This window comes from Eumetopias jubatus, unplaced genomic scaffold (assembly GCF_037043125.1).
Source record: "Eumetopias jubatus isolate StellerSeaLion01/CBP00866 unplaced genomic scaffold, mEumJub1_p1.0 scaffold_13, whole genome shotgun sequence".
NCBI classification, from domain to species: Eukaryota; Metazoa; Chordata; class Mammalia; order Carnivora; family Otariidae; genus Eumetopias; species Eumetopias jubatus.
This window is the reverse complement of record NW_028274819.1, coordinates 4313736-4328150: the sequence shown is the minus strand read 5'-3', so window position 1 is coordinate 4328150 and position 14415 is coordinate 4313736.

Below are 14415 nucleotides of genomic sequence, written 5' to 3'. Positions count from 1 at the left end.
TTTTGAGATGCAAAGAATGTGTCTGGGGACCCGATGGTCTTGCTTTCCACCGGGCACATAGTTTTGCCGCATAACTAAAAGGCAGTGACTCTGCTTGACCACATGGCAGTGAAGGTATGCAGGACGCGCTGGCTCTCTGCTCCGGCCTGGCGGCGGCGGACAACACACAGGGGAGGGGAACTCCAGGCCGGACACGGGGGGCGGGGGTGCGGGAGGAGAGAAGGGTCCCTCCTGGCGGGAGGGCCACGCTCGGCTGGCTGCGAGCAGGGAGCATGCCCCAGAGCGGCCCTCCTTCAAGGCTCTGGGATCTGCGCTCCTCGGTGGAGCCTTCTGGCACCCATTTTTCTCTTTTTTCCCCCAGAACAAAATTCAGCCACATCCCCAGTTTATAGATAACGTGGCAGGAACAGGATGTACACGTGTTGGGGCAGGGGAGTGACCGGCATGGCCCCTCCCCCAGACACAGGGGCCTGGGGTGTCGTACTAACTTCCTGGGGCGGCCGTGACAAGGTGCCACCGATGGGGCGACTTCAAACAACAGAAATTTGGTCTCCCCTGGTCTGGAGGCCAGAGAGAAATCCGAGATCTCGGTGTCAGTAGGGCCGCCTCCCTCTGGAGGCTCTAGGGGAGGGTTCTTCCTGCCTCTTCCAGCCTCGGAGGGCCCTGTCCCGGCAACCCCCACCCCCGTGGCCACGTGGCCACGTGGCCCCCTCCCCTGCGCGTGTCTTTCTTCTTCTTATAAGAACACCGGTTATTGGATTAAGGGCCCACCCTCCTCCAGTGTGAAGACCCTACTTCCACAGAAGCTCACACTCAGGTTCCAGGTGGATGTGAATGTGGGGGGGACACAATTCAACCCCGCAGAGGGGTTTTTTTTCTCGGATGAGCATGCACCAGCAGCAGCTCTTTTCCTGACTTCTCATGGTGGGTGCCTCAAGCCAGGCATGTCTCCAGTGGCCCTGTCCCGGACATTAGGAGGACAGAGAGCAGAAGGGGTGCGGGAACCAGGGGACGGCAGCAGGGGTGCGCTATGGTGTCCCGTTTGGGTTCTAATCCTGGTCTTGCCAGTTGGTAGCTGTTTGGCCTCAGGTGAGTTACTGAACCCACTTGGGCCTCGGGGTCTGCGTCTGTGAAATGGGTCTGTTGCTCCTCCCCACCGGACTGGTGTCACTTGCCGATTCTCTGAAGCAAATGGGAAGGACAGAGATGAGATCCTTTGCGTGAGACCGGGAGCAGGGTCTTTGGGAACAGCTGCCGCCCACTGGCTGCATAAACCCGGCATAAAACCTTGGTTGCTCTCTCTGCAGAAGGGGGTCGTCCCTACCTGGCCGGCATGCGGTGAGTAAAGGTGAGAGGTGCACGCGGGGCTAACCGTCCGCCCAGCTCAGCCCCGCCTGGTGTGTGGCCCTGGGCCCCCCTTGGAGATGCTCAAGGAGAGTCTTGCAGATTCTGTTCCCTCTGTTCACCTGCCGACTTCGTCCCCAACACAGGTTTTGTTGGCATTGTTCGTGGCCAGTGCCATCAAGACAAACCTGGGGGACGATTCTGATTATCAGCCACATCTGGAGATGAGATTGGCCATAGACGGGCTGTGGCTTAGTCTGGAGGCTGGACTCCGCGGCACAGGCAACATCCCGGAGCCTTCCTCTTGGATGCTGGGCCACGCGACATCCACGGCCACAGAGCCACCAGCAGACTTGTCTGCAGTGTGACAGCCGGGCTATCCTGCCTGCACCGCACAGCGAAAAGCACCCACTTACTTGGGACAGTGCTCCTCGTTCCAGAAAGCGGGTCCCAGGGAGGGGTATTAACTTCTTGTCTTTTCGCTTGTAACTTCATTTTTCCATGGGAACCCCTTGTACCCGCACGGGCCAGATTTCCTTCTAGATGCCGACGCCATGTCAGCTGACAGGGCCTCCGGTCCCTCTGGCTCTACGCGTCCTCGCTCTGGCCTCTCTGTCAAACAGCTAATGATCCCTGAACAAACATCAGTGTCCTGGGGGAGCTCCTGTTGGAAGGGGCCCTGCCACGGATCCTTTGTGATGAGGGGCTCAGCGGGGGCATGCCTGTGGTCGGCCCCCCACTGCTGGGCCGTCGTCTGGGTGAGCAGCCCCTGCCTCACCCAGCCGCCGGGGGCCCCCGCGGTGCGCTCACCTGGCTCACAGAAGCAAGGGTAACCAGGAGAGGGACTTTTGATCTCGGGAGCGCTGGCACTTTTGCCAAGAGCCCCCAGATGTCCCTGCCTGGCTCAAGCCCAAGCCAGCTTCGCGAAGGGCAGCTCCTTCCAGAGAAGCTTTTGGGAAACACCTTTGACAAATGGCTTCACGCGGCGGCCTGGAGTGCCGGGGACCCAGCCACAGGGCTCCTCCTTGGCTACCAGCCTGGGTCCCAGGACGCAGGGCCATATGGCAGGTTCAGAACGTGAGCCAGGCCCCGACATTCCTGCGTGGCGGCCCGGAGGCCCCCCGCAGCCACAGCCCACTCCCCATCTCTGCCAGCCCGGTGCACTTGCGGTGGGAGGGGGTGGGAGGGCTCCTACACTTGGAGGCGTGTGCAAGCAGTCACGGCCGCGCAAAGTGCCCCGGGGCCCCCCCGGACCTGACGCTCCACCGGCCTCTGACGCGGCTCTCGGAGTCGGGGCTGCGGCTGGGGCCTGAAGTTATCTTCGTCCTGCTCAGCCAGGCCGATGGTCTTTAATAAGGCCACCGCGAACATTTCCTTGTAAGCTCGTTTTAAGGAAATGTTTGCGCACTGAGCACTTTCCCACAGCTGTGGGACAATGTGCTGTCCCTTGCCAAGGATCACTTTTGCCATCCTCGTCTTTCCTGTAGTTGGAGGTGGGCCTGGAGGCCCGCCAGGCCCGCGCTGCCAAGCCGCCTCCATTGATCATTATCAGGATGCGTTTGATTAATATCTGACGTAGCAAGAGGCCTGTGCTTGGCTGGCGGGGGCTTCCCGCTGCCGAGGGCCCGGCGGTCAGAGGCCCTGCTCTGCGTGCGGGGTCTGGGGGCCTGGGGGCCTGCGGCTGGTGGCGGGGCGGGTGCCCGGCCCTTGTGGGGGGTGGGTGGCGTGGGCGACCATGCTGGGCTTGGCCACGGCCGTGTGAAAGGGCAGCCCGGCCGTGTGCCCGGCTCTTTGAAGCACTTCCAGTTTGCCCAGCTCGGTACGCCCAGTGCAGGCCTTTGCATTTCCAGTTCATCCAGATCCATGATGCAAAACCAACTGCCCAGTTCCCCTGAGGCCTGCTGGCCCTGCCTCCCGGGCCTGTCTGCCTAGGGAGGCGTTTGTGGGAAGGTGCCTCTGGGCGATTCTCTGAGTCTGTCATAGCTTCCTGCCCGCAGTGGGGACTGGCCTCCTTCTCACCATCTTCCCGCTTGGGGACACTAGGAGGCCACGGCCCTTGGGCCAGCCCTCTGCCGAGTTGTCAGGGTGGGGACCTGGCCATAGAACAGGGACAGCAAATGGCAGCTTTGGGGTTTTCAGGGATCACAACCTTAGGGTGGAAGAAAGGGGGTCTGGAGCATGGATGTCCAGGCAGAGAAGAAGAAGGGGGGTCTGGTGTGTGTGTGGTTGGGGTGGTGACGTGGAGAGGGCGTGGTGGGCTGATGCCTGGGGAGGGGTGGGCAGGCCCGGGGCACCTGCTGCCCAGTGAGCAAATGAACAAGTGGGTCAGGCGTCGAGCAGGTATGTTCTAGGACGGGAAGTCCCTCATGTTTTTGGAAATGGAGAACTTTCTACAGGAAAGGCCTGTGGAGGCTTTTACATCGGACCCCCTTGTCTTGGGGAAGCTAAGACCCATCAAGGCAAGGAGCAGCCTGGGTTATACAGGGAGTGGCTCCCTGGGCCCATTTGGGGAGGGTCCTCAGGTCTCTCACGGAGTATACCTCAGGGCCTGGGATACTGTTTTTGTGCTGAGGAACACTGAGGAAGGCCCTACCATTTATGCCACTGTGTTTGCTGAGCACCAGGGTTTGCTGAGCACCTCACTGGCCCAGGGATATGTGGTGAGCATGGCGGGTGCAGCCCCTGCCTGAATGCTGCCCCAGGTCACTCAGCCTCTTCCATCTCAGCCCACATCTGTGAGGTGGGGTACCTATGGCCCACTCCTCAGGGCCATGGGATGGTTATACCAGGACACACCCACCTTCCTCATCGGGGCTTTGCCCAGGACATTTGTCGTGGCTCCAAAAAGATCTGTCCAAGTCCCAAACCCCAGACCCTGTGAATGTAACCTTATTTAGGAAAGAGGGTCTTTGCAGATGTAATCAAGGTAAAGGATCGCAAGTTGTGACCATCTTCGAAGATCCGTGTGAGCCCTAAGTCCAGTGACCAGTGTCCTTATAAGATACATATAGTGAGGAGGAGCCACGTGACCATGGAGGTGGGGGCTGGAGGGGTGCGTCCAGACGCCCAGGGACTGGAAGAGCAGGAAGGACCCTCCCCCAGCGCCTCCAGAGGGAGTGTGGCCCTGCCCACACCTGGATTTCGGACTTCTGGCCTCCACACTGGGAGAGACTACATTTCTGTTGTTCTGAGTCGCCCAACCTGTGGTCTTTTGTTACCGCTGCCCCAGGATGTTTGCACACATTCTTTCTGCCTGGCACACTCCCCACCCTCTTGCATCTTTCAGGTGACAGCTTAGCTTCCTCAGAGGAGCCCCTAATGCCCATCAGAGTGCCTGCTCCTGTCCCTTTAGGAGCTCCACTGCCACCCACAACCATGCACTTATTGATCCATTAATGATCAATGCGTAGTCACTTATTGGTCACTATGATTACTGTTAATTATTATTATTACCATTAAGTGAATGGATACCTCCTCATCCATCCATCCATCCATCCTCCATCCATCCATCCATCATCCATCCATCATCCATCCATCCATCCGTCATCCATCCATCCATCATCCATCCTTCTGTCCATCCATCATCCATCCATCCATCTTCCATCCATCCATCCATCCATCATCCATCCATCCATCCATCTTCCATCCATCCATCCATCATCCATCCATCCATCCGTCATCCATCCATCCATCCTTCCATCCATCCATCATCCATCCATCCATCCATCCATCATCCATCCATCCATCCATCCATCATCCATCCATCCATCCATCCTTCCGTCCATCCATCATCCATCCATCCATCATCCATCCTTCTGTCCATCCATCATCCATCCATCCGTCTTCCATCCATCCATCCATCCATCATCCATCCATCCATCCATCTTCCATCCATCCATCCATCCATCATCCATCCATCCATCCGTCATCCATCCATCCATCCATCCATCCATCCATCATCCATCCATCCATCCATCCTTCCATCCATCCATCATCCATCCATCCATCCATCCATCCTTCCGTCCATCCATCCATCCATCCATCATCCATCCATCTTCCATCCATCCATCCATCCGTCATCCATCCATCCATCCATCCATCCTTCCGTCCATCCATCATCCATCCATCCATTTTCCATCCATCCATCCATCATCCATCCATCCATCTTCCATCCATCCATCCATCCATCATCCATCCATCCATCCATCCATCCTTCCGTCCATCCATCCATCCATCCATCATCCATCCATCTTCCATCCATCCATCCATCCGTCATCCATCCATCCATCCATCCATCCTTCCATCCATCCATCATCCATCCATCCATCTTCCATCCATCCATCCATCCATCTTCCATCCATCCATCCATCCATCATCCATCCATCTTATCCATCCATCCACTCAATCACCACTAACTGGGCGCCAAGAACAAGAGAACAGAGCCCAGTTGGGGGAAGTGGTGATAACCAGGGAGCGTGTGCTGTGCAAGAAGGTGGTGGTGTGCAGTGGGGGGTTCGGGTTGGGCCAGGGGTGCTGCCCTATTTCTGGTGGGTCAGGGAAGGCATATTGGATGAAGGGCCATTTCAGCAGAGACCTGTAGGAAGGAAGGGATGGGGAAGCCATGTGGCGATCTGGGCAAAATGCCTTCTGGGCAGAACGAGAAGCTTGTGCAAAGGCCCTAAGGAGAGCCTGGTGCAGGTGCTGAGGCTTGCACAGGAGGCCGCACCATGGAGCAAGGGGCTAGGGGCAGGGGGGCACGTGGTCAGGCCCTCTGGGCCTCATAAACCAGTGTAGGGACTTCGCTTGTGTGTGAATGAGTCGAACCCCTGCAGGTTTGAGCAGAGGCAGGATGAAAGAAGATGTCCATTACTAAGGCCTATTACTAAGGCTTGCCCTGATGGCTGTGGCATCCGTGGCCTTTGAGCTGGACAGTCTGGAAATGAGCACTCCCAGGAGCCACTCCGGCCTTGGGCTCCAAAATGTTTCTGAGTTTGCAGGAATTTCTGGGAGATATCAGGAAACAGGCTCAGGAAAGTTCTGCCTCTGGGTCCCTGTGCTGGGGAGTGGCAGAGCCAGGAACCTGGGCCTGCATGCGCCCAAGGACAGAGCTGTGGCCTGTCTCCGCACACCTCCTCCCCACTCAGTGCACCTGACGCTGAAGGGACGGATGAGAGGCCGGGGCACCCCAGCCTCTGCTCTGGGGGTGGGGGAGGAGATTAGGGTCCCTGGGCAAGAGGGCTTTAAGCTGGAGGTGGGGTTTGGATGTGGGAAATGGAGGTACAGGCCTTCTAAGGGGGGAGCTATGTGAGCAGTGCCCAGCGGTGGAGAATGGATGCCAGGAGGGTGGCCTGCTGGGAGGCCCCGAGGCGAGGAGAGGGAGGCAGTGCCTAGCGGGGCCAGCTGAACTGAGGTACTTGCTTGGCTCTAGAAAATGCAAATTATTCTACCAAGACAATTGTCTTTTTGGAGGAGAACGACTGTCACCCATCCATCTGCCCATCCACCCGCTCGGAGAACGACTGTCACCCATCCATCTGCCCATCCACCCGCTCGCCCACCCGAGCTCTCATCCTTCCTTTGTCCTTCCCTCCTTCCCTTTCCTCTCTCTTCATCCAAACATCCGTCTACTTACCCGTCCATCCTCTGTCATCCCTCCCTCTCTCCCGCCACCCATCCTTCCAACCTCATCTATCATCCATCCATTCATTCTTTTTTTTAAGATTTTATTTATTTATCTGAGAGAGAGAGAGACAGAAATAGCAACAGAGACAGTGAGAGAGAGAGAGAGCACGAGTGGGGAGGAGAGGGAGAAGCAGGCGCCCCGCTGAGCAGGGAGCCTGACGTGGGGCTCGATCCTAGGACCCTGGGACCATGACCTGAGCCGAAGGCAGACGCTTCACCGACTGAGCCACCCAGGTGCCCCTTATCCATCCATCCATCCATCTTTCTATTCATTCATCCATCATCTATTCACCCTTCTGTCCATCATCTACCATCCATTCTCCCATCCATCATCCATCCATCCATCCATCATCCATCCATCCATCCTTCCATCCATCTTCCATCCATCCATCCATCCATCATCCATCCATCCATCCTTCCATCATCCATCCATCCATCCTTCCATCATCCATCCATCCATCCTTCCATCATCCATCCATCCATCCATCCTTCCATCCATCATCCATCCATCCATCCTTCCATCATCCATCCATCCATCCATCCTTCCATCCATCCATCCATCCATCCATCCATCCATCATCCATCCATCCATCCATCCTTCCATCCATCCATCCATCCATCCTTCCATCCATCCATCCATCCATCCTTCCATCCATCCATCCATCCATCCATCCATCCATCCATCCATCCTTCCATCATCCATCCATCCATCCTTCCATCATCCATCCATCCATCCATCCTTCCATCCATCATCCATCCATCCATCCTTCCATCATCCATCCATCCATCCATCCATCCTTCCATCCATCCATCCATCCATCCATCCATCCATCCATCCATCCATCCTTCCATCCATCCATCCATCCTTCCATCCATCCATCCATCCATCCATCCTTCCATCCATCCATCCATCCTTCCATCCATCCATCCATCCTTCCATCCATCCATCCTTCCATCCATCCATCCATCCATCCATCCATCCATCCATCCAATATCCCTCTCTCCTTCCATGTGTGCTCCATCCCTGCATTCTGAGGCAAGCATTCTTTTAGACTGGGGATACAGGGTAGACCTGGTTTCTGTTCTCACCATTGAATGGTAGCCACAGACACCGAACAAATGATTATGCAGCTAATTCCACTAGAATTGTGAGGAGCACCAAGAAGGAAAACACAGTGCCCACTGGGTGGATAGCTGTGGTTTCGCCTCATCGGATGGTCATGGTGGGCTTCTCTCAGCTGAGATGAGTTGGCGTAACCTGGTCAAGGGAGTGGAGAAGAGCGATCCTGGCAGAGGGAACAGAATGTGCATAGGCCTCTGAAGCAGGAAGGTCTTGGTGAGGTGGGAGGAACGTCCAGAAAGCCGGTGTGTTTGTGGGGACAGTGGGGGGCCATGAGGAGGCTGTCCAGGGGTCCGGGAGCCTAGGTCTTGGGTCAGGGGACGATCTTCTGATGATGCTGACATCGTCCGAGTCAGTCAATCACTCCGGGGGCTCGGTGTGAACCCCTCCACTTTCTTCTGCACAGTTTGCTTTCTCCAGAAGGTTACTCTGAAAGGAGACCTCAAGGTCAAGATGGGCACTTGGAAGCTTTAGATGCCGAAGCAGTTTTACTTTGACCAAGTCAGCTGAAGGAGCACGTGGGCCTAAAATTAGGCGAGTGTGTGTGCTGGAAGCGAGTTCACACGCTTAGAGCTCCTGTGGGCAGGATCTGCGCGGCTTTTCCCTGTCTGTTAATGGTACAATCTGTTCGGACCTTTGGAACATTCCTCAGCTTTTATTTAATGTAGGAAGAATCATTTCTGGAATTAGCATATAAATTGGCAAAAGTCAGCAGCTCTGGAGAAGGCGCTTTCCCCGGGTGTCAGGGCAGGATGGAGGGAGCGGGTGGTGTGTGTGTGTGTGGGGGGGGGTTGCGTGAGAATGAATCGGCCGCTCCTCCTGTTCTCCTTCAAGGGGCAAAGACAAGCTCTGTTTAAAAACTTCTAGGCTCGCTCCCAGAATATGCAACTGGGGAAGGTGTACGTGACCCCTCAGCGATGGCCTCCAGGGGAGAGGGGGCTCGGCCGTGAGGCAGGAGGTGTGACCGAGTATGTGGGAATCTTTTCCAGAGATGGCTTGCTGAAGGAAACTTCTCCCACAGGCCTGCCTTGTAGAACAAGGTTATCGAAAGGGGAAACCCAGAAATGTTCCCTCCCTGGCTGTCATGTCTGGTCTGGTCGGGGGCAGATATTTGACACATTTTATAGCGCTATTAGTCCTCGGGCTTCTGGATAGGGGTGGCCGGTTGATCATTAACTGTTTGCTACGTGTGGCATTCCGAATTCTGGCCCAAGAGAGCTCCGTGCAGTGTGCCGAGTCCGCCCACCCACTGGGCCACGGCTGGGCGGGCCTGCTTCCTGCGGTGGGCGGGGTGCTCCCCTGAGGCCAGGGGCTGGGGCCCGGGGGACGCTCACCCATCCTCTCAGTGGCCCCTGTGCCCCTCGAGTCCCCATCCCCACGGTCTTCCCAGGGCCGCGCGCACAGGTCCGGGCCATCCCCGCTCCCACATGCCACGAGCTGGGCAACCCCCGGGCTGGGCCCCCTCTCCTCCGCGGCCTTCCCTGCAGCCAGGGTTTTAGCTTTCTCTCCCTATGGAAGATTCCGGCCCAAGTGCAGCTTTTGGCCGGGTTGAAAGTCTCCCCAACTCGCACACGAAGCGTCGGGCCCTTCGGCCGAGGTGGGATTTGGGCGGCCACACTTGCAATGAGATGCTCATTTTTTGCATTCACTGCATTTTCTACCAAGCTTCCAGAAATGTCCTTTTCCTGCAGAATCCAAAGGCAATTGCAAGGTGTTAAAAAAACGTGCTCCCCAGACCATATTCCCGGCTCGGTCCTCCACCCCTACCTCCGAAAGACAAGCGCCTCTCCGGCCCACGGCCCCTCACTCAGCTGGCTACTCTGCCTCCCTGCCCGGCCTCAGACACCCTCGCCCCCCACCTCTGATCCTTCCCAGGCACCGTGGTCTCCAGGGGAAACTTCCAGATGGCAAATCTGATCCCTCACCAGGGCCTTAGAACTTTCTATAGCTCCTCAAGATGAAAATCCAAGAGAAAAGCTCCAATCCCTGGTCTGATCCTCAAAGGTCCTACACAGCCTGCCCCCCTCCTTTCCCTGCCTCCATGTCGAGGTGGCCCCGAGGACAGCCCCCGGGCATGGCGTCACCATCCCTGGTCCACACCTGCCGTTCCTACTGGCCGGCGCAGCCTGGACACCCCCTCTTCGGGAAGCCGGCTCCGACGATGGGTCCTCACGCATCCCTCTCCTCCCAGGGACCTGTCTTCCCTGTTGTATGGGCACTCCCGGGTGTCCTTCTACTTGTGTGTGGCTCTGGGCGCTGCAGTTGAGGACGAACGGGAGGGTGCGTGCATGGCGGTGTGCAGACACTCCCACTCAGGCTCACACGTGCCACCTCCCACGGGAAGATGGATCCGAAGGCAGCCCGCAGCGGGAGCCAAGGGTGCTTGGGCAGAGGCATGAGAGCAAGGCCAGGGGAGCAGCCAGACCTGGGCCTGGGCCTGTGCCACCAGCTGTGTGAGCTTGAACAAGTTACCTAACCTCTCTGAACCTGACTTCCTAGTCATGGAAACAGGAGACGCGATAGCATTTGCAGAGGGCCCGGCAAGCTGCTGGCCCGCCCCCACCTAGCGAGTGCTCAGTGACTAAGTTTTCAACGTGGTGGTGGGGGGTTGGCGGGTGGGGCCCAGAACCCAGCTTGGGAATAAAAAGACAAACCTGGCGCTAGGAGAGGTGTTGTGGGGAGATGCTGTTTCATTGCTCTTCAGCCCTCACATAGGATGGGGGGGGCTGAGTCAGGCACTGTATTCCCGTTCAGCTCTGCCCCCCTCTTGCTGGGTGACTTGGAGCCAGAAACTGGCCTCTCTGGGCCTCTATCCTCACTTTTCAAATAGGGGACTGCTTCCATTCCTTTGGGGGCTCCCTCAGAGCTGCCTGTGGTGACACGGTGGGGTTTCTGGGGTCTCAGCCACTTTGTGACCTCCAGCTCCCCTGGAACGCTGGCCCCATTTCAGAAGCCCCTCGGCCTGGTGCCAAGAGGGGCTTCTGAAGAAGCATGATTTCCTTCCACTGGCAGCAGACTCGGGGTAGGAGAGAAAGTGCTAGAAACAAAAGGGCCCCAAGGCAGGATTGCTCCATGGTGAATGAACGAAGCTGCCCTTCCTTCCCCGGACCCCGACTCTGCGAGGGCCCACCTCCATGTGACGCGGGCGGAGGCTGTGACCAGCTCAGTTTGACTGGGCCGTGGGGTCGCTGGGCACACAGCCATGGTTCGGAGAAAACCAGAGAGCTGGGGCTTGCTTATCGAGGCTTTATCCCTGGAGACCCGAGCCAAGAACAGTCTTATCTAAGTAGAGCCTGCCCGAAAGTCCCAGCGACACCCACCGTCCTGGTGTCACTGTTAGCTGTCCCCCTGAAAAGTGAACAGAGTGTCCCTATTTAGATGAGGAAGAACATGGTTTCCTTGTGTGCAAGCCTCGGCAGAGCCCTTTGGAACATTCCCATTTTGTGAATGAGCAGTCTGAGGCTCAGAGGAAGAGTGCTTGCCCCAGGTCAGCAGCTGATGGCTAGGGGTGGGGTCTGAGGCCGGCTGGGGCTGACTCTCCAGCCGGCCCGTGCCCCTGACCCTCACACCTGCCCCAGCCAGGAGATGCCTCCGAGGGTGCTCGTGGTTTCAGGGAGTGCTGGGGGAAGGCCGGGGGGAGACAGGGGTCCCTGCAGAGGGCCCCCAGGTCCCAGGATCCCTCCCTGGCGGCCAGCAGCCGGGGTCTCAGGAGGAATTCTGCCTAGAGAGAGCTTTTTCCCCTTGAAGGAATCAAAAGCACATACACACACACATTCCTCTGAATCAGAGGTGTGCCAAGCAGGGAGGGAGGGCAGGGCTCCTGGACCGGCCGGCCGCCAGCCGCGCGGGCACATGACAGCCCTGAAAACTGCTAGCAGGAACTCAGGCTGGGTGTTTGCAGCGGGCGGTGGTGCCAGGGGCGGGGGTGGGGGCCTTTCACCAGCTTGGCACCTTGGACATGTGACGGTCGGGGCAGCCCGAGGGGTGCCCGAGTCTGCTGAACCTTCTGGGCCTGGCCTCTGGGCCCATACTTGCCGTTTCTGGTCCCGGGAGCTGGGGGAGGCGGCGTGAGGAGGGAATGCATGAGCTCCAGCACATCCAAGACATGGGCTCCCAAGTGGCTTTTGGTAACTCCCACCATTTAGCCGGGAGAGGCTCTTCACAGTTTCCACGGCGGGGTCGCCTCCAGCGGCCTTGAGGCTGCCCTGCAGAGGGGGCGCCGCCACCCGCCAGCTCCATGTTAGCGAAGGGGCAGCGTGAGGCTTTGGGGATCGCATGACGCCCCAGCATCACACGGTTTCCTAGGCGCCGTGGTCTGGAGTCCTGGCCCCACCGATGTGTGCACGTTGGTTCCTTTAGGAATCGTACAAGAAATGAGCCAGCATGTATGTGTGGGGACAGGTATCAGTGTCCCGGGGTGGCTGTAACAAAGGACCACAAACGGGGCAGCTTAGAACAACAGAAATCCGTCTCTCCCAGTTCTGGAGGCCACAGGCCAGAGCTCGAGGGGCTGGCAGGGCCGTGCTCTCCCTGAAGGCTCTGGGTGGGTGGGTGCGGGGGATCCTCCAGCCTCTTCCAGCTCCCGGTGGTGGCCTCACCCCTGCGGTCCCTGCACCATCTGCTCGTGGTCTCTCCTCTTCCCCACGTTCACTCTCTCCTTCCTTTTAGACACAGAAACCTTACAGGTTACTTTGTGGTCCAGTTCATAAGCTCTATTTCCCAGCCTCCCTCAGCTGGGAGAGTGTATCAGCTTGCTTTGGCTGTGTAACGAAGCGCCCCAAATTGTGTGCCTTAACACAGCAAGGATTTATGATTTCTTGTGATTCTGTGTGGCTCGGATCTGAGCTGGCCTGGCTGGGGCTGTGTGATCCGGAATGGCCTCACTCCCATTTCGGGGGCCTCAGTGGGGATGGCTGGGATGCTGGAGCCGGCTGATGCGTCTCTCCCTGTGCTCTCACCTCCTGGAAGACGAGCCCGGGCTTGTTCCCATGCCGGCAGAGGGGTCCCAGCGCCGAGAGCAAGGCTGAATGAATAAGCTCTTTTCAAACCTCTGCTTGCATCCCTCCTTCTGTCCACGGATAAAGCACAAGGCGGGTTACAGGGCTGAGCCCAGATTCAGGGGTGGAGAAATAGACCTCACCCCTTGCGGGGTGGAACGACAAGGTCAAATTGTTATATGCATACAGGGGCGTGCGTATAGGGAAGCATGAACAAATTTGGAATCACTATTGCCATGGTCTACCACTGAGCGTGTGCCTCAGTTTTGGCCAAGGAGGTCTAAGCAGAGTAGGTCTTCCAGGATGTGTTGTTAAAGGGATCTCCCTTTCCTCCCTTCTTCCATCCTGCTGCTTGGAATGTGGATGTGAGGGCTGGAGCTCCTGCAGCCATCTTGGACTGAGGATGAGAGCCACACCCTAGGGCCGGTGAGTCAGCAAGTTGAAAGGAGGCTGGGATCTGGCTAACTCCTCCGAGCCTTGGACTGCCTAACCTTGCACTTGTCCTACATCAAAGTCACATGTGGTCACATTTCATGCCTCTAAGGGGCCCAGGCTTCTTGGGGCCAGCAGTCGGGGTGCCCCTGGGCTTCGGTGCTAGGGGCAGGACTGAGGGAGGACGGGCTTTGAGGGCCGGAGAGCCAGTGGTGCAGGCGGAGCCAGCAGCCCTGCGGCAGCGCGGGTCCTGCCCATCTAACACCACGCGGCAGCTCTGCCACGTCCTTGCTCTACGGCGGGAGGAGCCGAGGCCTGTGCAAATCAGGCCATCCAGCCACGGAGCCAAGTTCAAAAGTACAGACCCGGTGTGGGTTGCATCTGGGGCCAGGGGACCAGCCTGTCATTTGTACCTCTTGGTCATTCACTCCTTCATTCATTTACTCACCCACGCGCTCACTCATTCATTCGACACTTTCTGGATGTCTCCCCTGGGCCAGGCCCTGCCCCCAGTGCCGGGGACAGCCCGAGTGGAGCAGACTTCCTGTGCTTGCTGCTCCAGGCTCGTGGGCTCAGGGACACGTCACTCAGCCGCTGGCCCTCACAAGCCACCTCAGCCCCTTGGGGATGTGACCCCGGCCCAGAGGCCGTGCTGGGCGAGGCCTGGGGGTCTTCCTTCCAGGGGCAGCGTGTGCACGAGTGGCTGCAACTTGTTGGTTGCATAATGTCGAGCCAGCGTGCTCCGGACTCGGGGTCTCATCTGTAAAGCGGGGACCCTGGTGCCCCGACCGGGGGGCTGGTGAGAGGATATGGCTGTCTGTCCCACGTTCAGAATGTCAT